The sequence below is a fragment of the Lepisma saccharinum genome, chromosome 10 (genome assembly GCF_977018435.1).
Source record: "Lepisma saccharinum chromosome 10, izLepSacc3.1, whole genome shotgun sequence".
NCBI classification, from domain to species: Eukaryota; Metazoa; Arthropoda; class Insecta; order Zygentoma; family Lepismatidae; genus Lepisma; species Lepisma saccharinum.
The window spans coordinates 38,135,912-38,159,286 of NC_139238.1; positions in this window are offsets into that span (position 1 = coordinate 38,135,912).

Here is a 23,375-nt window from a genome sequence, read left to right on the forward strand (position 1 = left end):
CGGGGGATGGGGTGAAATATCTGTTTCATACCCTCTTGCGTACGTGACGTATGTGCGCAGCAGCAGTGTGATTTGGTCCCCGAGGGAAGGTGAATGAAGCTAGCTCAAGAGGACGGCATAAAAGTGAATCGATGACTGCTGGTAGATCCCAGACACCGTAATATTGAGAAGGCGATTCATCTCGATTTGACGTCTTTCGGCTTGAGTGTAGAGATGCCGTGTCCGTTGCAGAATGGAAAGAAACTCTCGTCGAATGGAACTTCCAACTCCTACACTTCTCAGATTACTTTATCTAATTGCTCACTTCCGTTGCTCGAGGCCAACAGGCAATTATATTCCGTTCTCGATCGACGGGCTGCTTCTAATGTAATTACGGATTTAGTTCTGGCTTTGCCTATAAAATTGTAGCTTTCTCTTGTGGTAATTTGCCTATTATAACGTTTATTATTATTACTATTTTTATCTTTGAGAAAATTAAGCCATTTGGTTTCGGCAGTTCAGTTTCTGCTCGAAATAACACTGACAGCTTCCCAGCTCCAATCACTGAAGGCATTTTATCCATTTATTAGTCAGAGAGAATATCTTCTATTTTGTGTAGAAACGTAATTGTTTTTCAGTAGACACCACAGTTAACATTTTCTCATTAGTTATACTCTAACCACCTCCATTAGTTACTTTCTGTTAGTAAGGGTTCCGGCTGAAAATGGGGTGGGTACGGGGGGGAGGTCTCATTCCTGTTGGCATGGACTTATTCAGGAATAGGTATAGCGTTACTACGATGATCCATACCAAAAGCAAACCAAAAGTTACCGAAAATCCATATGCTGCACAAGGGGTCCCGGTAGAGGCACATAGTGGTTCGGATCCCACTTTAAATTGTAGGTCTAGTCCCAATTAGCCTTACTGTGCATAAAGTGGACTTAAAACACCAACACAATTCATCAAACCATATGCTGCACACGAAACGTATGTAGTATATGGATTTTTGTTACAGTTGAAACGTGAGGACTGAATCGTAGTATGCCCCGATGATCTCTATAGCGGAGTGGTTACCACAGCGCGCTATGACGCCAGGGGTTCCGGGTTCGAATCCTGTCCTGGGCATGAGTGTTCTTTGTGAGTGTCCCTTCATCAATTTCATCTCCTCTTCGCTCATCCTCATCGTCGCGATGAGCCAAAAGTGGCCGAAAAGCAACGTAAGTCAACCTAATTCAATCAATCAATCGCGATACCCCCCCCCCCCCGACGCGAGCGCTGTACTTGACTGAAGCCACATTGGCTGATTCCCCTCCCCCCCCCTATTTCGCGGTCGATGACAAGGATTGATTCCCACATAAATGACGAAGCTACCTCATCTTCTCCAACATGTGACAGTAACATTACCACGTGATGACTTTCTCCAGAGCAACCTGCTATTTCTCCCCTCCCGCTGAGCAAGGAATAGGCGCCCATCTACGTTTGATCCTTAAATAAGAGGACGTGTCTGAATCGAGAGGTTCCCGAATAGCACAGTTGCCACTTTTCCCGCCAGGTGTCAGTTCGAACGTCACTCCGCTTTCTGGGACTCAGTTGAACAATACGGAAGCAGATTGGCAGAAACCAACCAAAATCGCAATACTTTCCACCTATTGACTACTTAAATTTGATATGTGTAATATGATTTCATTTTAAATATAGTGTTGTCAATAAAATGTCCAAGTAGCACTGTATTTTAATATATTTTCCAATAAAAGTCGCCTCCACAAAGTGAAAGTTGCAGTATGGTTCCCCAGCGTAGTACAGCGAGTTGAAGCGTGCGCTAGTCACGCTTTCCACCTCTTCCCTCGCGAACTTGATCTATGTTATACATTCGGACTATAGCTGTACGTAAGTTGATCTCGCAGGTGGAACGCTTCTTTAGGCAACTTCATGTCGAACAAGTATAAACTTTTGTGTCATTTCAAAACTTCATATCTCTCACTGTGCAGTGGGACAAATTTTTGATTTTTTTAAAATTTGAATTTAAAATTTTAGGTGCGTCATCACTAAGGCTATTTTGCACCCGTCCCACTATACGGGGTCCAGCCCCTTACCATAACTAAAGTGGCATGAATGCAATGCCGTACAACTAAAATCTTAAAATTTTCTGACTTTGGTTAAAAGCTGAGGCTGTAAACGGGCACTCAGCACATATAACGACAAAACACAGGACAACACACAGAATTATGCTGACCAAAGGGCCAGTCGCCAGAGCCTCGTTAATCTGCAAAATGCAGTCCAGCGTGTACTACGTGGAAGTGAGGTTGACAGTTGGGTGTACTACGTGGAAGGTCACCCCTTACACCCCTCAGCAGTGGGACAAACAAGAATGGATCATATTAGTGGTGATGTCACAGAAGGCGACTGAACGCTATTTGAGTCCAAACAAATGTGACACGTAGTTTTCTCGTATTCAAAAGCATTGGATTTTCCATCGGAAGGGGTAACTTTAAGTATTGTGACAGCAGAAATGAAAAACAAAATTGTGATGCGTAGCGTACATCCATGTAAAGCTGAATTTGCGAAAATACGTCGGTACACGACGTATTATGCATAGCTTACAGAGCATAAGGTAAAGAATAGTGGAGTAAGGAAATCGCGCGCATTTTAAAAGAAAATCGAGCAATTCCGTTTTCGAACACAGCCGAAGCTCAACCGAGCCAGACAGAGCTCACCTTCAGTGATGCCGCCGACATGAATTTCTGGAAGTTCAGCAAGCTGACGTGACTGCAGCGCCGCCACTTATTGGCTGTCGTTTTGGATCGGAACCCTCTAGGAACATTCGCTTTGCTCGATTTCCTACTCCATTTATTCTTTACATTCTCCTCTGTAAGGTATGTGTAATAAATATCTCATCTTTACATTGGTGTAGGATACGCATCACAATTTTGTTTCATAACTGCTGTCACCATTCTTAATGCTACCCCTTCTGATGGAAAATTGAATGCTTTTGAACAGGCTAAAACACTTGATACTTTGTTTTGACTCTATCTTGCAGCGTGACGTCACACTAATATGGTCCATTGCGTACGTAAATGGGCAGACTTTATTAATACAATTAACCAACCCCTTTGTGGAGGCGTGCTTAACATTCCGCGTTACGAAACTATTGATCATATGTAGGGCCCGGGACTTTATGTCCTATAAAACTGTAAAATATGTATATAATTTTCATAAAAATTGAAAAATATCAGAAAAAAATGCAGAAATATTCTGTGAAGCCAAAAATGCACAACAGTACTTTCAACAGCCAGGGAAGATCGACTATGGTGGGGGTGGGGTATTAAATGAAGTCAGAATTCCTTTAACCGAAGAATGTAGAGGAAAATACTGAAAATATCGCGAGGTTGACTACAATTGTCCTAAGTTTAATTTACTATTATGTCATTTTTACAACTTTGTGGAAACTAAAGCATAATTGGCAGCTCGATACAGCTCTGGTAAATCTAGACAATGAGTACACAAACACAACTTTCAAGGCACATCTTAACTAAAGCAGCCCACAATTTTTTTTGTCAGAACATGTTACACTCAGTATTATTTCAGTTCCACAATGTACACACATATCATCTTGTGGCAACAATCAATACACAAACAACATTTTAGGGGGATTTTAAGTATATAGAATTTGAAAAACAGCCTACAATTTTTTTTTGTCAGAACAAAGTTACGCTAAATACGTTTCTGTCACAACTTCCTGTTCTTGACATTCTATTCACTCGCACTAACAGTGATACGTGCCTGCTTCAAACGACAAGTTATCTTGAGACTCCCGTACCCGATTGCCTATAGAGAAGGGGCTGTATTGTACAAACAATTGAAACTTGTTTACTTCCTGTGCGGTAGTTCTCGTGCCTGCACAACAATGATAGAGAATGTTTTTCCTCAATAATGCTCACACGGCTATCAATTATCGGCTGGGGAAAGAAGGGTGGATGGGTATTATTGTTCTGTACTAGTCGTTAAGAAAAGACTGCAACTGCTTTTAATTTCTTTGTCCATAATTTCCTTATCCTGCCATCGATAATATAAACTATCCGTTGCGCAAAAGGTATGAAGAATAAATTATAAAAGAACCGATTATATGCAATACAATTACGAAATTATACAGAACTATGTCTTATTGCGAGAAAATTGAAGAAATATGTAAAAACGCGGAATTGGAAAAATGTCAAAATATGCCTTATCAAGTTAGTTTATTTCGGCAGATTTTCATCAGATACGTTAAGATCTCACCCCCAGTATTCGATCCGATTGCAAATAAAAAGTAACAAAGTCCCAGGCCATATGTAGTTATATGTTTCATTCCTGGGCAATGCGTGGACATTTCGTTGTATTTCCTCACGTAGATCACCAGTTTGTAATTCATCTTCATCGTCACGTTTAATCCGGAAAGTTAGAAAAGCAGTGTGTGGATGGAGGGGGCTGTTCTCGGAAAATAGCACCTACTTATGTAGAAAGAGCTTGTAGATATCCCATCAAACGATTAAGATGACGTCATCCGAATTGTAAGCATCATGGAATGGGCATCCTCTCTTGAACCGGAACGGATATTTTTCTGTTAGAAGTTAAATTTTTTTGTGTGGTTTAATAATTTTTGTCATGTCTCAGAATTTTCCAATCAGATTCGGAACATGTACCACAATGACGATTATTTCGGAACTGTACAGGCTTTCTTCAAAGACTCATCTAATGCCTTCTATTTCCAAACCAAACTAGACTTAAAACTTGAATTGCAACATCAAATCGTAATTTGACCACCGGGAGAGCCAATTTTCATCAGCGCTTATTCAGCATAAAGAAAACACCAGCAGTGGTTTTGAGATCTTGTTCTTTTATCTTTAACGTTTAGTTTATAACCTTTTATAATTATATTATAAAAGGTTATAAATTATAGCAATTATAGCAATTTTCGTATTGTCATAGAATCTGCTAAAAAGATCGTACCTAGACGAGACTAGGAAGTTTCGTATCGTCTCTAGATTTTGGAAGAATGTTTCCATCTCGTCTCGAGCCAAAAGTTCCTGTCACTCCTAGACGAAAGCTCCCAAGACGACTTCGACAAGGATCATTCTTAATGGGACCACAACTCTAAAATTTATTAAATTTTCCGCCGAGCTTTCATCCCTACAAATTTTGAAAACCTTGTGCGTCATACAGGCAAACATTTCGTAATACTGTATTTGTTTTATATAGTTGATAGTAGGGATGGCCATTTTCTGGGAAAAAAATGTTTTTCGATTTTCGAAAGTGAATTTATTTTATTTTTCGTTTTTCGAAGAAAAAAAAAAGTTTAGATTTTGAATTTTTCGAAAAGGAATGACCATCCCCAGTTGATAGTAGCCTGAAAAGCAATTTGCTGCCACACGAGAGATACAAGATCGATTCTCAGCTAGTGAATTATTTCGACAATGCCTCTGCCTAAAACTACTCTGGGGATAACTCAGTCTACCCAAGTGCTACCTGAGAATGAGGATTAAAGCGGAAGAAGCGTGGGGTTGATCACAACATTCTGTTTGGCCTAGATCGAGAATTAGTCCGATTCTACCACCACACTCACCATGCAATGCATAAGGGTTATTTTACATTTTACCTACAGACTTTTTCAAATAAATACCGCCGGCCTTCGTGGAGGAGTGGTTAGCATTTCGCGCTACGACTCCAGGTATTCCGGGTTCGAATCCCGACCTAGGCATAGTAGTTATTTGTGAGTATCTCTTCATTAATTTCATCATATCATCAGTCCTTATCTTCGCGATTAGTCAGTCAATTACGTCAAACGAATAAGTGGAAGTAACGGTGTTCTCTTTTTTATAGCCGTGCTTTTTATTTGTACAGACGTTGTCTAACAGTGCTAAACTATTAGCCTATATTCAGACCAGTGGCGTACGCAAGGGGGAGTTACGGGGTTTAACCCCCCCCCCCCCTTGAGCTTGTGAAATGTTATGAAAAATGCTGTGGAAAAAATAATTAAATGGCCAACTTACCACAGTCAAAGATCTAGGACAATACTATTACTACTACTACTACTACTAATAATAATAATCATTTGAATTATTATTTCCATGCAGCACAGAAAAGCACAGCATTTCAAACACATGCGTCTTTCAGAGAGAAAGCCTTGAAAATTAACAGGTATTCTTGAAAACAAAATATGAGGGCAACTATGATTTAAAAGAGAGAGAACTTGTTTTGTATCTCAGTTCCAACAATGTTCAATACACTGGCATATGCAGGATTTCTTTTTTCGGGATGGCTGGAATAGTAAATGTGGATAGCACATGCCTTCGTTTTGGAGGGCAGGATGCATAATAAAATATTTCGTATTTTTCGAGCTTTTCAGTCTATTAAAATTGTATTCAAAGACAAAAATGGTAATCGGGACTCACTTTAAAAGAGATTTCGCATTTACACATTTTTATTTTTTAATGTTCTTAACGGATTTTTATTTGAAAATTATGATTTTCTCAATTTCGGTAGGGGCTGTAACCCCATCAGCTACCCCTCTACGTACGCCAGTGTTCAATGAACATGTATTTTTTTGTGTGAACAATGAGAATTAACTAAAGAAAGTTCTTGGTTCGTTGTAAGCTGTTAATGTATAGACAAAGGCTAGGCGGACAAGAACAGTCACCAGTCCGCCTTCCCATTGTTTACCGCAGCTGTTTGAATGTCTCTCTTTTAAAATGTCTCACCTTGTTGACTAGACATTTATTCAAACGACAATAAGCTTAACTATTGTAAAATGTTTTGTTGGTAAGAACAGAGAGACAATCCAGATGTGAATTATCGGGGACGTTTATGAGGGGAAGAAGCCGGAAAAATTCCAACCAATTCCGGTAATCGAACCCGGATCTCCCGCGTGGTTGTCAGATGTTCTACCAACCAACCAGACCACCGCAGCTCCTTGGATGAGTTCCAAACTTTGATTATTTTAATATATTTTCTTGTTTTTATGGATTTTCTTCACACTTAAAATGTCTCACCTCGTTGACCAGACAATTATTTCGTAAGAAAGAAACAAAAAAAATGCTCCCAGAATTTGATAAAAATCGAATGACTAGAAAGTGATATTGTTCTATTGCTTTCGTAAATACTATATTTATGTAGATCTCTAGTACATAATAGTAGTAGTGTTATTAGTAGTAATTCAGCTAATTAATTAATTATAAGTATTATTAATAAATTGTGATGATTATTATTTAATTAAAGTATAATAAAACAATGGTAATGTGAATTTGGAGAAAGTTTTAGAAATAACCCCCCCCCCTGATAAAATCCTGCGTACGCTACTGATCCAGACCACAAATGCATTTTGTCTTTTCAGTACAGCTCTTTTTCATTGACCTGGTGCCGTTTGTAAACGCTGAAATTTTTCTGCAGAAAAGGTGTATTTTTGGACTACGGGAGGAGGTTTCTACAAAAATGGGTTGCAAGATGCTTTTTTGTCATTTGTGACTGATGCCAGTGAAAATCACCCTCATCAACAAAATTCTTTAGGTTTTCAAACCCACCCCGAGATATCTGGTTCTCCTTGTGCTACCAGATTTGCCTCCTTCATACCGGAATGACTCCTTGAGCGGCCTGAGCTCGTTATTTATAACCTTGGCATTCCTATTAGCATAATAATGCCCTCTAATTTTCCCCTAGCAAAGCGTTTTATGGCAATTAGGAAAATGAGCATCTTGCCGCCAAGTTAGTGTTTGTGATTCTTGAAGCAGCTGAAGCAATGGAGAAAGGAATATGGGAAGTTCCGATCCCAAGGGAGCGTAAGATGCAATCAGATACCGTACAGATGAAGTTTTAGTATCATCCCCTAGGCGCTTAATCTTTCCTTTCTCTCGTTTAAGTCGTTTATCCTAAATAGCCTTCCTGAACTTGTACGAGGGTCTATCGTTAAGTTGGTTTCCCTATACCTTGCTGCATTAAGGTTGTATTACATGCTAGACTTATCAGCTGCTTCACAGATTCCACTTCTGCTCTTATTACATGTATCAATTTCCCATTGTCTGGTGGGGGAGAGTAGAGAACCCCCGTGTTCAGCTCACAACATTGTGTCTGACCATTCACGCATGCGTAGCTCACGAAACGCGTGTTGTGGAAAAAGGACATAGGCATGGGACGTGTTTCTTCCCCATAATATCGAACCGATTTGATATCTGGACGTTAGCCCATCTCCGTGGCGGATAGTGGTTAGCACAGCATGCTGCGACGCCAGGGGTCCCGGTTTCGATTCCTGCCTGGGCATGTGTTCTCTTTGCGAGTGTCCCTTCATGAACTTCATCATATCATCACTGATCCTCATCGTCGCGATTAGTCAAAATTGGCAGAAAAGCAACACTAAATAAAGCAAAATCAAATCTCTCTTGAACTTGGCGTGGATTTACCCAGGTGTGTTCCTGTAGCTCCAGTTAGCTCTTCCTCGTGGGAGAATCCATTTCGAGAAGCACGGGGGTATGTCGTTTCGTGATACTGTTATTTTCCACCGAACGAGGACTGCCAACTTTCGTCGTTACGGCTTAATATTTAATGCTTCCGAGACAATGCGCTCTCCATGAAATCTTTGCTTCTAGCCATCTCATTACACACATATGGGTCACATACAGAACAATACGGTTCCCATTGCACGGTAAGAGTGAGTGATGACCTGATGAAATAGGTGACGTCACCTTGGTCGAGCACGTTCAGTGGTGGACTCAAGATCCAATCACGGGCAGTCCAAGGTCCTAGTTTTGGCGTGGGGATATATGTTTCTTTGTGAGAGTTGTCAGTTTAATATAATTCGAAACAGAAAAGCGACGTAAGATACGAATACGCGATGTTATAAAGACAAAGACAGACCAAGTATTAACCACCACACCGACCTATCGACACATGGGAATTTATGTATACGTATCTTATTATATTCCTGACATGCAGTAATATGTAAATGTGCATTACTTAAACTTTGAGCCGCTTACCGATGCTTCAAAATTGTAACAATTAAACATTGTTCAAAATGTTGATTAATATTTGTGGGCGAGTATTTCATTCCAATTATATGCACCAATTTACCAAAGTGTTGCTTGAAAATACTGAAGAATTACATCAGAATATTAAAAACACCTGTTACGTAATCACAAAATACAATTTTGCACCCAATCTTTGAGCAAAATAAGTGAAAATTTGAATTTCGCATTATAGAAGGCTCCCGAGTCACATGTACCAATTGGAGCAGTCAAACTATAGCAAAATAAAGTATGTGCTTGAATATCAATTTTGTGTCCGTCGTAAAAAGGAGGAGATAGTATTGGAGTCATGGATATTACGTAATATATATAGGACCATAAAAACTGTTGCTCCTCCTGTCGTCGTTGGATTGACTCTATCTGGACATCCCTTTGGTCTTCTCCAATAAAGGATGCGAACAGATATCGAGAATTGATTTTACAAAGCCTTGTTGGTTTATGTCAGATGATCGAGTTTCGACCCAGCTTCTACAGGCAGAAACGAACCGTTAGGAATCGATTTACCAAGTCCAAAAGGGGACACAAGGGTTGTGTGATCTGGATGGGTGGCTCCTTTTCCTCTTCCGGTTCATCTCGTCTTGCTTTGACCCCGTCAGCGATAAATCGAAGAAAATTTTACCCTGTCCCAAAGCTAGAGCTTTCTGCTCCCTGTGGCGAGAATATGTTGGCACCACCTTACTGCTTTGGACAGATGTTATTCCTGCAACTTACAGTGTTTTTTTATATTGGCACCTAAACACAAGACCATGAAATTAGGCGGGTGGCAGAAGTTGGCGCTGTTGCCACGTCGGACCACAACCCTCTGTGTTCGGAGGTTTAAGAAATGAAACCTTGTTGTAGAGTTGTAGATATGGGACTCCATTTCTGGGGCCTGTAACGAACTTACAATTCACACAATCAACAGCTCTGTATCGAATGGGACTCGGAAAGTGCCCCGGAGACAGGTCGGTCTGACGAGCTCTTGTCAACTTGGAGTGCATAAAAAACGAAAATTTAATTTCACAATATCAAAGTTTTGTACACCCCGTAAAAAGTTTTGTGACGCCTCTGTTCAAGAGAAATTCAAACTTCAAAATTTGCACTCCAAGTAGACGCCTAAGTGCAACATTGCCGTACATAATCGAAAATGGGCGTAAAATGCACAGGTTTTGTAGTTTTGTACACCTCAAAAAAAGTTTTGTAATGACTTGGTTCAAGAGAGATTCAAACTTCAAAATTTGCCCTCCAAGTTTACGCCTAAGTGCAACACTGCCCTACTTCTTCGATAATGGGCTTAAAATAATGTACAGGTTTGTACACCTCGAAAAAAGTTTTGTAACGCCTTGATTCAAGATAAATTTAAACTTCAAAACTGTACAAAACCTGTACATTATTTTAAGCCCATTTTCGAAGATGTACTGCAGTGTTGCACTCAGGCGTTAACTTGGAGTGCAAATTTTGAAGTTTGAATTTCTCTTGAACCGAGGCGTTACAAAACTTTTTACGGGGTGTACAAAACTTTGATATTGTGATATTGAATTTTCGTTCTTGATGCACTCCAAGTTGACGGAGCTTGTCTGACGCTCGAACTAAGCTCGGTTGACGTTGCCACACAGTGCGCGGGAAACAGCGACTTTGGTCCCGCTCTCGCTTTGCTATTCCTACATGTGGCACCAGCGCAATTCTGCCGCCTATTTTCATACAATGCGTTTAGACAAGAACTTCTCGACTGTGTAGGCATCCATATCAAAATTATATGAATTTTGTTTCCATTGAGCGCACTTCTCCGCAACAAAAATCTTTTGTTTCCAAATCGTAGCAAAGATTACCAAGACTTGTCCTTCGCAAAGAGGTTCGAAACGTACGCTTGGCATTATGTATTTTGTCGTCGCCTCGCAACCAAGGGGTCCCGGATTTGATACCCGGTGGAGGAGCATTGCACAGTGGTTCGGATCCCACTTTAAACTGTAGGCCCTGTACCGAGTAGCCTTACTGTGCATAAAGTGAACTTAAAACACCAAATCAATCAATCAGATATTTCTTTGATCTATTGACTACTTTACAATGCATTACTAATGAGTACAGTTATCCCAGCATACAGAGGCTCGTTAATGCAATAATATTTCTAGTAGAACAAGAAAGTGAAAATAATGCACATCTGCTTTAAATGTAATAAAATAACAACAATATAGTAATGCATTTATATAATTAATACCGGAGTATTTTTATGGCTCTCAATGCAACTGCACCAAACACAATTTCCCAATTTGGACTATTTTTTATTTTTACAATGGCATTGTAGGCTTCAACTGTTAGTAATTACTTGGCACCAGCATATACAATTATGGCGAACAAATGCAATATCCTGTCCACCTCCTCGCCCCTCTTCTCCCCATAGATATGGCCCTGGTGGCAGGAGCTGATTGAGGGAGAGCTCAACTTCTCATCTCATTTATCACAAGACCGATCTTTGCGACTTTTCTTTTTGAATTCCAAATCGTCACGTTGACTTCACTTCTCTCAATATCTTTTTTGTCATAGTTTTACGACTATACTTTCTTTTTTCGACTGTCCTTAAAATACACGCAGTTTTATTGTTTCGGTCGATTTTCGTTGTTTCCAATGGAAAGCAAGAGGTCTTAGATTTGAATTCTGGGTAAGAAATGAAGTTTCATTGCAAGCGATTTCTCACAAATTCATTTCTTTCACCCAACAAGAAAGTGGAATAATAAAACAAGATCCTTGTTTCAAATTCCTCACAAGCTGCATCCTCGGTGTCTACGATTTCGCTAATGAACGTTTTAGGTTCGAGCTCCAACCTAGCAACAATTTTATTGCTCCATCAATCTCATCCTTATCGTCGCGAATATCCAGAAGAGTCAGAAAAGCGATGTACGTAAAATAAGAAATGTTTAAAATTCACTGCAAAAGGTGGAGCCCCATGCTCTATTTGCAGTATCTTCCAAAATTAACTCAATAAGTAAGTGGCTCATGACTTTCTGAAGAGAGCTCCATGTACATATAAAGGAGAACCTGCAGGCTTGGTTTTGCAGGGAATTTAGTGCCGTCCGAGTTTAAATCGTTCTGCTTTTTTACATTCTGGTCCGGTCCGCTGCACAGCATCTGCAGCTTCCGGTGCAGCGAGTTGGAAAGTTTTTAATTCTGAAAGATGATTAATTTCGAACTTTGGACCAGCGTTTTTTAGTTCAAAAAACAGCATTTTCTCGACTAGCACATGCGATTCAAATGTCCCTTCCTCATATCTCTCAAAACCCCACTATTTTCCTTTAAATCGGTTCTTCAAGTCAGACACACACACGGGTATGTATATTTTTAACCACGGCAACAGGCGTTCTCCCCCCCCCCCCCACCTACTTGTCGCTTCCACTCAAATAGTCCGTATTGTTATGAACACAGTATTAGCTCTATCGATTGCCGCCGTGCGAAGTGTTAGCAATATTTCCAGCAGGTTTTTGGACGAGGAAATATAAAGATTCGAGGAAAAACGTATGGTTCAAGTCCTCATTCGAACGCCAGTTTGGTATCTTTAACATAGCTCAAGAGGAAGCCGACCGGACGCGTACCTGGTTTCGAGCCAGCACGTGTTTGTCTGAAAAGCTCTGTTGTCACTTTTACCTGCAGTATTTAGACATCCAACACGAACTGCGACGATGTTACACTCCAAAGATCTCCACATTGTATTAAACAATATAGCACAACAATAACACGACCTAGCAAAGATAACCGTAACCTCAAATTAAGAAATCTCTAAAGAAACTGAAATGGCAACATCTCATTTACTCCACGTGGACTTGACACGAGCTGTCAGTTCCTAAAACGGACGCTATTGGTGGGGAAAGGCTTGAGGGGGAGGTTTTACTGGGCTCCACGTGGACTTGACATATGGTTGTCAGTGGGGAAACTTATCTTTATCTTTCAGAACTTACTTTAAAGTAAAGTGGCGTTCCAATGAGGACTGGGACTTTACCTGATTCGAGGAGAACTATTTCGTTTTAAGAACGTCGGGCTGATTCATTATTCCTTCCGCCGGTGACGGTTTATAAGCGGAGGAATATCTCTCCACTGCGAAACGGTAGCCGAGTGTAAAGTTTTGCCGTCCCGACTCAGTTGTGCGGAAGGTAATTGCATAATTAATCAGTTTGCCCCACAGGGGCCGGTCGGCTGGTGTACCTCAATGTTTTCTGCGTAACATGTTGTCAACATGACAGCTGATTTCGTGGAGTTGATTGCTTACAAATTGCTGTCCTGTCCAGTTTCACTTGTCGGTGTATCCTCAAAAACTCGCTTTCAGATTAGTGTTGCCCACGAGACGAGACTTTGGCCTGTCTCGTGGAAATGCTGTGAAATGCTGTCTCGTCTCGAAAATGTTCGTTTGTCTCGGGACACATGATCAATCTCGTCTCGAATTCTTAAGAGCCTGTCCCGTCTCGTCCCGTGACACTATTTCAGATTACACATTACGAGCGTACTTTGTGTTACTCCTTTTCGAATATGACTTAAAACTTCGGTTTTATTTTTTATTATTGTTTCTTGTTTAGCGTCGCGTATTTTGACACTATGTTGTGATGCAGTGAGTCATGTTAATGCATTACATAGATATGGCCAAATCCGGATAATTTTCTATCACGATGTAGGGATTATTCGGATTATCTGAAATATCCGGATATCCGAATGTGTGCATTATCCGGACAGTTTTATCGTTTACCTGTTTTACGCGCTATCCACATATTCTTTTATTCGTCATGTTCGCATTTCACTGTACATATTTTCCACAAATTCTTCATCAAATTTGTACTATCCGGATATCAGAATTATCTGGTTATCCCTTATCTGGATTTTGTGGCCATTACACAGTGGTGATATATGAACGCGCCTGAGCATTGAAGTAGACCAATAGACGTGATGGATTTACTGGATATTTATCAATTTTCAAAATTAAATCTGAGGTTTAATTTTTGTTGTACCGTAATTCATCACTTTTAATTGCTACGTATTCGGCATTAGATTTTTGCCTAATAGGGCCTTCCGGATTTCGCAGTGGTAGCGTCGCCGCATTGTAATCAAGGGTTCCGGGTTCGATACCCGGTGGAGGCACATGGTTTTTCGGATCCCACTTTATAAACTGTTGGTCCAGTTCCGATTAGCCTAACTGAGCATAAAGTGGACTTAAAACTCCTAATCAATCAATCTTGCCTAATATAACATAAAGTACAAGCATTTAAACACTTGGGCAATGCTTAAATATTGTATATTTTATACGTAACACTTACTAGAATAATGCCGGCGGTTGATACTACTCAAGGAGCCGGGAACTCGTCATATGTGTGACGATTTTACGTTAGACAACATTGTATCATAGCACCGAAATTTATTTAACCAATGGAGATTACAATGTGGGCGAAGGGAGAATTGGAATCCTCAGGGAAACCGAAGACGTTGCCGACCTAGGAAAACCTGGAGAAAATCAATTGAAGAAGCTACCTTCGAAATGGGAAAATCACCTCTGGATATTGAAGGGAACAACGGTCTGTGGGTTGAATTTGCTCTATAGGTCAGACTAGGTTGCTCAGTGATAGGCGCTGTAGCCTATTGAGCTTGCGCATAAGGAATAATAGCGCTTGTGGGTTGAACTTTCTTTGCTACGTCAGAGCAGGTTGCGCGAAGACATGTGCTGTAACGCCCTGAGCGTGCGCAGAGGGACGGCTGGGGACGCTCTCCCTGCAACCCAACACTCTTTAGATCTAAGTGGAAAAAAGGAATGCAGGCCCTCAGTAAGTAGTAGGATCAAGCTACTATTTTCCTCATGGACAGTGCGGCACCGAATTAAATGTAATTGGAAGAATAATCTACAATAATTAATGTTACTGTCCGTATATTTGCTTGGAAGACTGAAAGACAAAAGTGCCATTTGATTAGTGCAAACGCTGGGCGAACGGCTAAGAGCTAGACTGAAAACATCTGCTTTCTCTGCGTGAAACATGGAAGGGAAACGATCGAAGCTAATGCGCTTTGTCAATCCTAACTAAACGTGTGTGCATAACAGCTACTGATGTCATTATTTCAAGGGAAGGGATAGGCGGGAAAAGTTTATTATCTGGATACAACATTTACAATGGAGATTTATTAATTTGATTGGGTTCGCTCACCAGCTACCCCACCTGGCTTTAACATAACCTCATTGGTTCGAGCGTCCGGTGCTTGTTTGTGCGTGTTGATCAATAACTTCGTTCCCTCCCTCCACAAACTCTTTTGCCTTTCAATAGAGTGGGTACAGTGACATGGTTACGCTCTGTCCGTTTAAGTTTCCCCCAGCCAGAAACGTTTGACGTTGCGCGTTTGGAAATTTTTTTATCTGCTGTTACCCCGTTACGTTAAAAGACAAAAAAAATGCGGCACGAAGTTCGATCGAACGTGAAAAATTCTTTGATGCACTGTCGATAATCGCTTAACCGTCCATAAGTGACGTCAGCGGTTGTTGGTTGTGGCTGTCGCTCTGTTTAAGAAACTGAAGAGGCAGGTCTCTTCGGTCGCCCGCATGAGATTCTGCGATGGCGTCGCTGGCTTCCACTCGAAGCGTTCGACGTGGAAGCCTTTGAATGTATTAGAAAATTAGTGGTGTTTCTGTCATTTTGAAGAACAACAGTAGTACACATTCGATTTGATTTTATTTTACTTCACTTTTGGCTAATGGCGAAGATGAAGATGAGTGATGATATGATGAAATTGATGAAAGGACGCTCACAAGAAAAGCCACACCCTTTCCGTGATTCGAACCCAAGACCCTTGGCGTCGTAGCGCGCTGTGCTAACCACTCCGCACTACTACGCATTCGAGACTATGTATTTGGTATGTGGAAAGTTACATGTTCAAATCTTGGACCGGATTCTGGGATGGCACATTCGCTGGATGCTTATCTTCCACATACTTGTTGCTTCCATTGATCGTAGGGATCTTCAATGATCCTCTCTAGTGAAGGGGATCGGGACGAGACGAGTCTTAGCAGTATCTCGGTCTCGTCTCGATTGATAAGTATATCAACCTCGTTCTCGTCCCATCTCAAATATCGAAGTATATTGTATCATCAGCTTATAGAACGTGTCATCGCACAATCGTACAGAGCGTATGGAGATCATATTGGGACACAAGTTTCCTTCATAACATTTGTGCATGCTTGACAGCTTGTTTCGACGCCACAATTCCTCGAAAAGACGCGATTTTAGTCTCAATACTTATTCAGCCACGTAACACATTCAGAGTTCCCACTAACGGACTGACTTTGCAATTGCTTTAAACAATACACATGACTTATTGATAAATAATCAGATCTGGAAAAGTAGCAAAGAAAAGTAAATGCCATTTACACTTTTTTTTTAAATACCGTACTAATATCTGAAAAGAGACCAAGAATCTCGAACACTAAGTCTCGGTCTCGTCTAAAGTTTAAGGGTCTGGCTCGCCCTTAGGCGTGTATAAAAGTATTCACTGCGCATGCGCAACCAACAGACCAAGGCTACACGACGTACTTTATTAAGAAAACGACCCAGGACGAACGACATGCAGGCAATTGACAACTTTCGGCCTGAAAGCTCTTTAAGTGCAGGTAGTCCATTGTCATCGATCAACCTAGAGAGATAATATAATTTGATGGTAGAGGTAGAATTGTCATAGATGGGAGAGATGGAAGGAGTGGATAGAGGCAACCCCGACGCTATGAGGCAAGAGGGGAAAGAGGAAGAAGAATCACAATAACTAGTATAAGGTTGAGTGATCAGATGACATTCGCAAACACGCATGCCTACGCTGGGACTCTAACCCGTGAACTTTAGTTGCTAGGTTTACATTTATATTGGTAACTGCTGCAGAGAATATAGGTAATGTGAACAAACTTATAGAGTATTTTGTAGTGCTGTAGAAAGTTTTTTTTTTTTTTTTTTTGCTAGAAACGGAAAGCAGTTTCTGAAAGAAAAATCGTAAATCAGTTTTTCGATTTTTCAAAATGTTTTATGGGTTATATAAAATACAAGTGTGTATAATTATAAAATATAATATAAAATATAAAGAATTTTCTACATCTAAGCGAAATCTGCAGTTTCAGATTCTCAAGAAAAAAGACTTCTCTCATATTACGACAGGGCAACGTAGATTTCAGTTCAAGAAAACATATTTCACTTTTCAAAATCACAACTATGACGTAGAACATGATAATGGCCTTTCTGGTGTGGTTCAAGGGTCCCAAATTGATTTGTTTAGTATTTCGTGTTGAAAATTAAAATGTCGAATCTAGTAAGAGTATGCTCCAGACTTGACGAACTCGTTAAGTGGACGGATAGCGTCCTCAAATTCCGGATAAAATTGATCAGTAGCTTGTCCCCAGAACAATCGTCGGGAGCGTTCTACCGGTTAATTACATCTACCGGAACATCTGCGGAAAAGCTTTCCTTAGATTATCCTACTTCTAGAACATGAGAAACTTTTTCCAGGATTGTTCTTTTGGTTTATTACTACCTGCATATCGTCTGTTATCTACACTTTGTATCAAACTCTTATGTTGTTATGTAAATACGCAAACAAGGTGTAATTAGCAAAAGGTGTTAGAAAGGCGACCTAAAATCGAAGAAATACAAATACCTCACGCCTCTATTTCCCCCTCTCTCGCTCTCCATATCCTGTACTACCTATCTCTGTACTCTGCCTTTTTTGCTCCAATCCTCTGCACTGCCTTGGGTCTTCTGTTATAGCTTGCCTGACTCTCTGGTCTCTCGTCTGCCTTACCTATCTCGGTCCTCTGCTATTCTCTGACTTGTCTGCCAACGTCCTCTCCTCTCCTCTGCCGTGCTTGTGTAGGTCCTCTCCTCTCCTCTGCCGTGCTTGTGTAGGTCCTCTCCTCTCCTCTGCCGTGCTTGTGTAGGTCCTCTCCTCTTCTCTGCCGTGCTTGCCTAGATCCTCTGCCGTGCTTGCCTAGATCCTCTGCCGTGCTTGCATAGATCCTCTGCCGTGCTTGCCTAGATCCTCGGCCGTGCTTGCCTAGGTCCTCTGCTCTCCTCGGCCGTGCTTGCCTAGGTTCTCTGCTCTCCTCTGCCTTGTCTGCCTAGGTCCTCTGCTCTCCTCTGCCTTGCCTGCCTAGGTCCTCTGCTCTCCTCTGCCTTGCCTGCCTAGGTCCTCTGCTCTCCTCTGCCTTGCCTGCCTAGGTCCTCTGCTCTCCTCTGCCTTGCTTGCTTAGGTCCTTTGCCGTGCTTGCCTAGGTCCTCTGCTCTCCTCTACCTTGCCTGCTTAGGTCCTCTGCTATCCTCTGCCTTGCCTGCTTAGGTCCTCTGCTATCCTCTGCCTTGCCTGCCTAGGTTCTCTGCTCTCCTCTGCCTTGCCTGCCGAGGTCCTCTACTCTCCTCTGCCTTGCCTGCCGAGGTCCTTTGCTCTCCTCTACCTTGCCTGCCTAGGTTCTCTGCTATCCTCTGCCTTGCCTGCCTAGGTCCTCTGCTCTCCTCTACCTTGCCTACCTAGGTCCTCTGCTTTCCTCTACCTTGCCTGCCTAGGTTCTCTGCTATCCTCTGCCTTGCCTGCCTAGGTCCTCTGCTCTCCTCTACCTTGCCTGCCTAGGTCCTCTGCTCTCCTCTACCTTGCCTGCCTAGGTCCTCTGCTCTCCTCTGCCTTGCCTGCCTAGGTTCTCTGCTCTCCTCTGCCTTGCCTGCCGAGGTCCTTTGCTCTCCTCTGCCTTGCCTGCCTCTGTCCTCTGCTATGCTCTGTTTCGCTTTTCCTGACTCCGTCTTCTGCTCTGGCTTGCCTGACTTCGTTCTCTTCTTTGCTCTTCCGTGTTTGTTTGACTCCAAGCTTTGTTTTGTCTTGGATGGCTTCGTCCTATGCTCTGCTCTGCCTTGCCTGCCTGTACTCTTCTCTATCTTGCCTTACTCTGTCCTCTCCTCTGCCATGCCTGACTCCGTCCTCTCCTCTGCCGTGCCTACCTCAATCTTCTATTTTACCTTACTTATGTCCTTCCCTCTACCGTGTCTTCTCCCTCTTCCTTGCTTTCCGTCTGTCCCCTCCCTCCCTCCTTGTCTCTGTTGGTAATTGGAAGGTTTCGGTGCACATTTGGGTTACCATTTACATTAAATCAACCATGAACATTTCCTCATTAATATACGCAATTAGTAAAAGTTCCAAGTTGGCTCAAAGTTTATGCGGTCACCCAGCACGATTGTTATGGTCCGGCCTAACCGACAAGCTTTCTCGGTAGCCGAGGTCATCATTTATCTAATTGAAATTGTTGCCGTGTTGCTGGAACGATTAAACTTCTGGGGCACGGGGCGGCTTACGGGTTTGCTCTCCGTAACAAGCCGCGAGAACCCATCGTAATCCTTCGCGGCGACGTGTACCAAGGTGGCTCAGGACTTCATTAGGCGTCGAAGCTGTTCTGACCCTGCTCCCGTTTCGCGTCGCAGCCCTTACTGGTGGATTAACCCTTCTCGGCTCCGCGAAGACGTGAGCTGGTTAAGAATTCCAGCCTTTGCGTTAGTGGTTGGCTCAAGATTTTCAATTAGAACAATGTGTAAGATAAAGGTAGTGGAATCGAAGTTGTGTTTTTTGTTTGGTAAATGAATGTAGTAGAGCCGTGGTGGTCTGACTGTCATGCGGTCGACTCGGGTTTTCCCGGGTGGGTGACTTCGAGTGGCAATTCTTCCGCTTGCAACGGCTCTGTGGTTCACCAAGCCTATAATAAATTGATACCTGGACCCAACCCCGGGGCTAAAGGCTGCAGGAGTGTGCTGCTGATCACATCACCCCCACAAAACTGCCGAGATTGTGAATGCGTGGTCGCTACCTAACTTCCCACTCCCATATGCAGAAGGTGGCTTAACATTTAATAAAATAAAATTAAGCAGTGAATCATATTCCATAACGGTTTTACTGCATAACGTAACCTAATCGAGAGAAAATACGTGGTGGACCAAAAGTAGATGTGTAGTACTTTGTAGTCTACGTAGAACGAACGTGGAGGGCAATCAGTGCTGTCACCTCTTATTTGGCAACGGCTGTCCCGTTCTCGCCTCTATTTGGCAACGGCTGTGTTGTTCTCGCCTCTATTTGGCAACGGCTGTCCCGTTCTCGGCTCGATTCGGCAACGGCTGTCCCGTTCACGGCTCGATTCGGCAACGGCTGTCCCGTTCACGGCTCGATTCGGCAACGGCTGTCCCGTTCACGGCTCGATTCGGCAACGGCTGTCCCGTTCACGGCTCGATTCGGCAACGGCTGTCCCGTTCTCGGCTCGATTCGGCAACGGCTGTCCCGTTCTCGGCTCGATTCGGCAACGGCTGTCCCGTTCTCGGCTCGATTCGGCAACGGCTGTCCCGTTCTCGGCTCGATTCGGCAACGGCTGTCCCGTTCTCGGCTCGATTCGGCAACGGCTGTCCCGTTCTCGGCTCTATTTGGCAACGACTGTCCCGTTCTCGCCTCGATTGTGCAATGGCTGTCCAGTTCTCGCTTCGATTTGTCAACGACCCCCCTCGTTTTTTCAACGGCTGTCTCTTCTGGGTATCATACCTACATATGATGACAATGAAGATGGGGTAATTCCTTAAGGATGAAGAAGGGGTAAAACTGACTGGATCACGAACACTTACAAGAAGTAATGCGTGTTTTTCTCCAAATATCGTCCACCCAGGGATTATGCATAAAGGGAGATGCAAATATCCACAGAGGGAGGGAAATTCCCCTTATCCCCGCAAACACCATCACACCTCTCTGTGCTGAGTTTTCGGATTGAAAAATCGCTGAATAACCTAAAGGATCCTGTTCCACCAAGACTCGAGAGAGTTTTGAAGGACGAGATGAGCTGATGACGTATAGAGCGTAGGAAAAAATTCCGGTATTCCGATGTCCAGCAAGTGTTGCGTTAGCGCTCGCATCTGTCTTCCTTTATCGTCATCTCTCCTTTCATCTCTCTTCCCGTTCTGCCGTGACACATCAAACTATTCAGAGATGACAGTGGAAAAATATTTCGCCGCCGTAAGTGCTCTCGTGTTCGTCTCGCGAGGTTCTTCCCTTCGCCCCAACCCTTCTCTGCATTTCCTTTGAAACTGTGTCTTTGTCATTGAAAGTAATGATGTCTTCGGTGGAGAAATGTCCTGCCTGTCTGTTGGCGACAGTTTAGATTGATTTTGGTGTCCTAATCAGTCAGCGGGTGGAAGCGAAGAAGCACGAGGGAGAATGAGGCAAGAGGAAGATGCGGTGTTCTCGCCGGATGGTTTTTCAATACGTGATATGTTTCTTGCTTTTAGCTATGAAACGTTGGTTCTTTGTCTCTTTAAGTTAATTACATATAAAGTTCTTTTAAGACTACACTCTGTCCCAAGTATCTCTGGAGCAGGCGAACTAAACAAGTGACGCGAGACGCTCCACCAATGAACACGCAAGATGAACTGGACTGCAGTTACCAGCCTTTCCAGCAATGTGTACTGCTTTGCTCTGCCCACTCGATCCCCCCCCCCCCCTTTCTCTGCCGCAATGCGCGGCCTTGCTCCAGAGGCAGATTATACAATTTACTGCTTATGTCAACAATGTTGCGACCGTTCTTGACTTGACTCAAGATGTAGCCATGTGGTGGACACATTGCATGTGTGTGATGATGTGCAAAATGTATCGAAATGGTCGATGGTAAAGAAAAGTTCTCCGTGTCATGAAGGCACATTTAGGGGATGTGGGGGCTAGGACCCCACACATTCTCGATCTCTGCCATCTTGGAGGTGGATGTGATCTCGTTCCGGATGCAAACGTTCTTTCTTTATTTTTTTAGTTTAACGTCTTTAATAGATATCAAATTGTTTAGACCCAACGAATTTATTGCTTCACTTTTGTTTTTATCATGTCTATTTTATGTTGGAATTTGGAGAAAATTCGTAATACGCATGAGAAAACAATGTTAACAGCTGTAATACAGGATTTTTGTTTTGTAGTATTGATTAAAAATATTTCCATAAGCAAAAACGTTAAGGATTTACTTTGTTCTTCATACATAACACAGCGTACATTTTAGTGCATAGCTTCATTGAGGGAGCAGAGTTTTTAATTACAAGTTTTCCACTTGCATATTTGGTAACACCTTTGACATCAAACGGCTGAAGAAGAAAATGATTGGCTCCATTCGGTGGAACACAGATGAGCACAACGCACCAGTGTGACCCCTGACACTTATTGACAGGTGTTGTTTGTTATGTGGTTTTCTTTGTCTAGAAATGTCTAGAAATTAATGGCTCAAGCCTGAGTGAAATTTTCCCCCCAGAATGACAATTTCAGGGGAGGAGAAATGAAATTATGGTTGGCTCAGAATTCCCAGTTTCGCGGCCGGTAAAAAGTAATTTTAATGGCATAGTAGTTCAGAATTCTCTAAGGTGTGCGTGTATGTATGAGTGTGTGTGTGTGTGTGTGTGTGTGTGTGTGTGTGTGTGTGTGTGTGTGTGTGTGTGTGTGTGTGTGTGTGTGTGTGTGTGCAATATATACAGGGTGGCTATTCACCGGGAATTTCTTGAATTTGTGGAGTACCGAGAATTATCCGTGAATTGTGCATGAATTTTTCTCCGTAGACATGAATAATTGCAACTTTCATTAACCGAAATCCCATCGAGGCAAGTTTTTCACAGTTAGCTTGCTTTAATTTTTATCGTGGAAGGAAAAGAAAGCTGCATGGAAAATGAAACAAGAATTCTCTCAATCCATTTACTTTGTTATTGTCCTTTACAGAACAATCTGTCTGACAGACAAAATTATTTCAATGATAAATTGAAGTTGAGTAAGTAAATTTCAGTTTGAAATTCTTATACAATTAACAATTTTTCATACAACCGCATGGTAAGTCATAACTCAAACTCATAATTCTTTTTTGAAATTTTACTTTATACTTAGTTTCCATTTTAGAAGACAGAACACACCCATAACGAGGCAGTACCCGCAGTACATATTCCTAAACTTATGTCGGAGCATTCCTTGCCTCTATCAAACACGTGGCGGTAGACGTTGGCTTTATTTTTAACCGATAAAAGAAGAGCCAATATATAAAAGAAAGTACAATTTGTGACTACGGTTCCGTATAAAAACATAAGTTATTACCCAGGGGGTGGGAGTTTTCATCAGTCGGAATAGAGTGAAGATATTGAATTCTTTAGTGTGCGTACAATTCGAGAGAAATTCCCGGGTTCGATACCCGGTGGAGGCTCATAGTGGTTCGGATCAGTTTAAACTGTAGGTACAGACCCGATTAGCCTTTCTGTGCATAAAGCTCACTTAAATAAGAGGGATCGTTAAGATTTAATCGCTGGCAGAACATTTTTCTCAAAAAATAATTTTGCAATTGATCAATAAGTT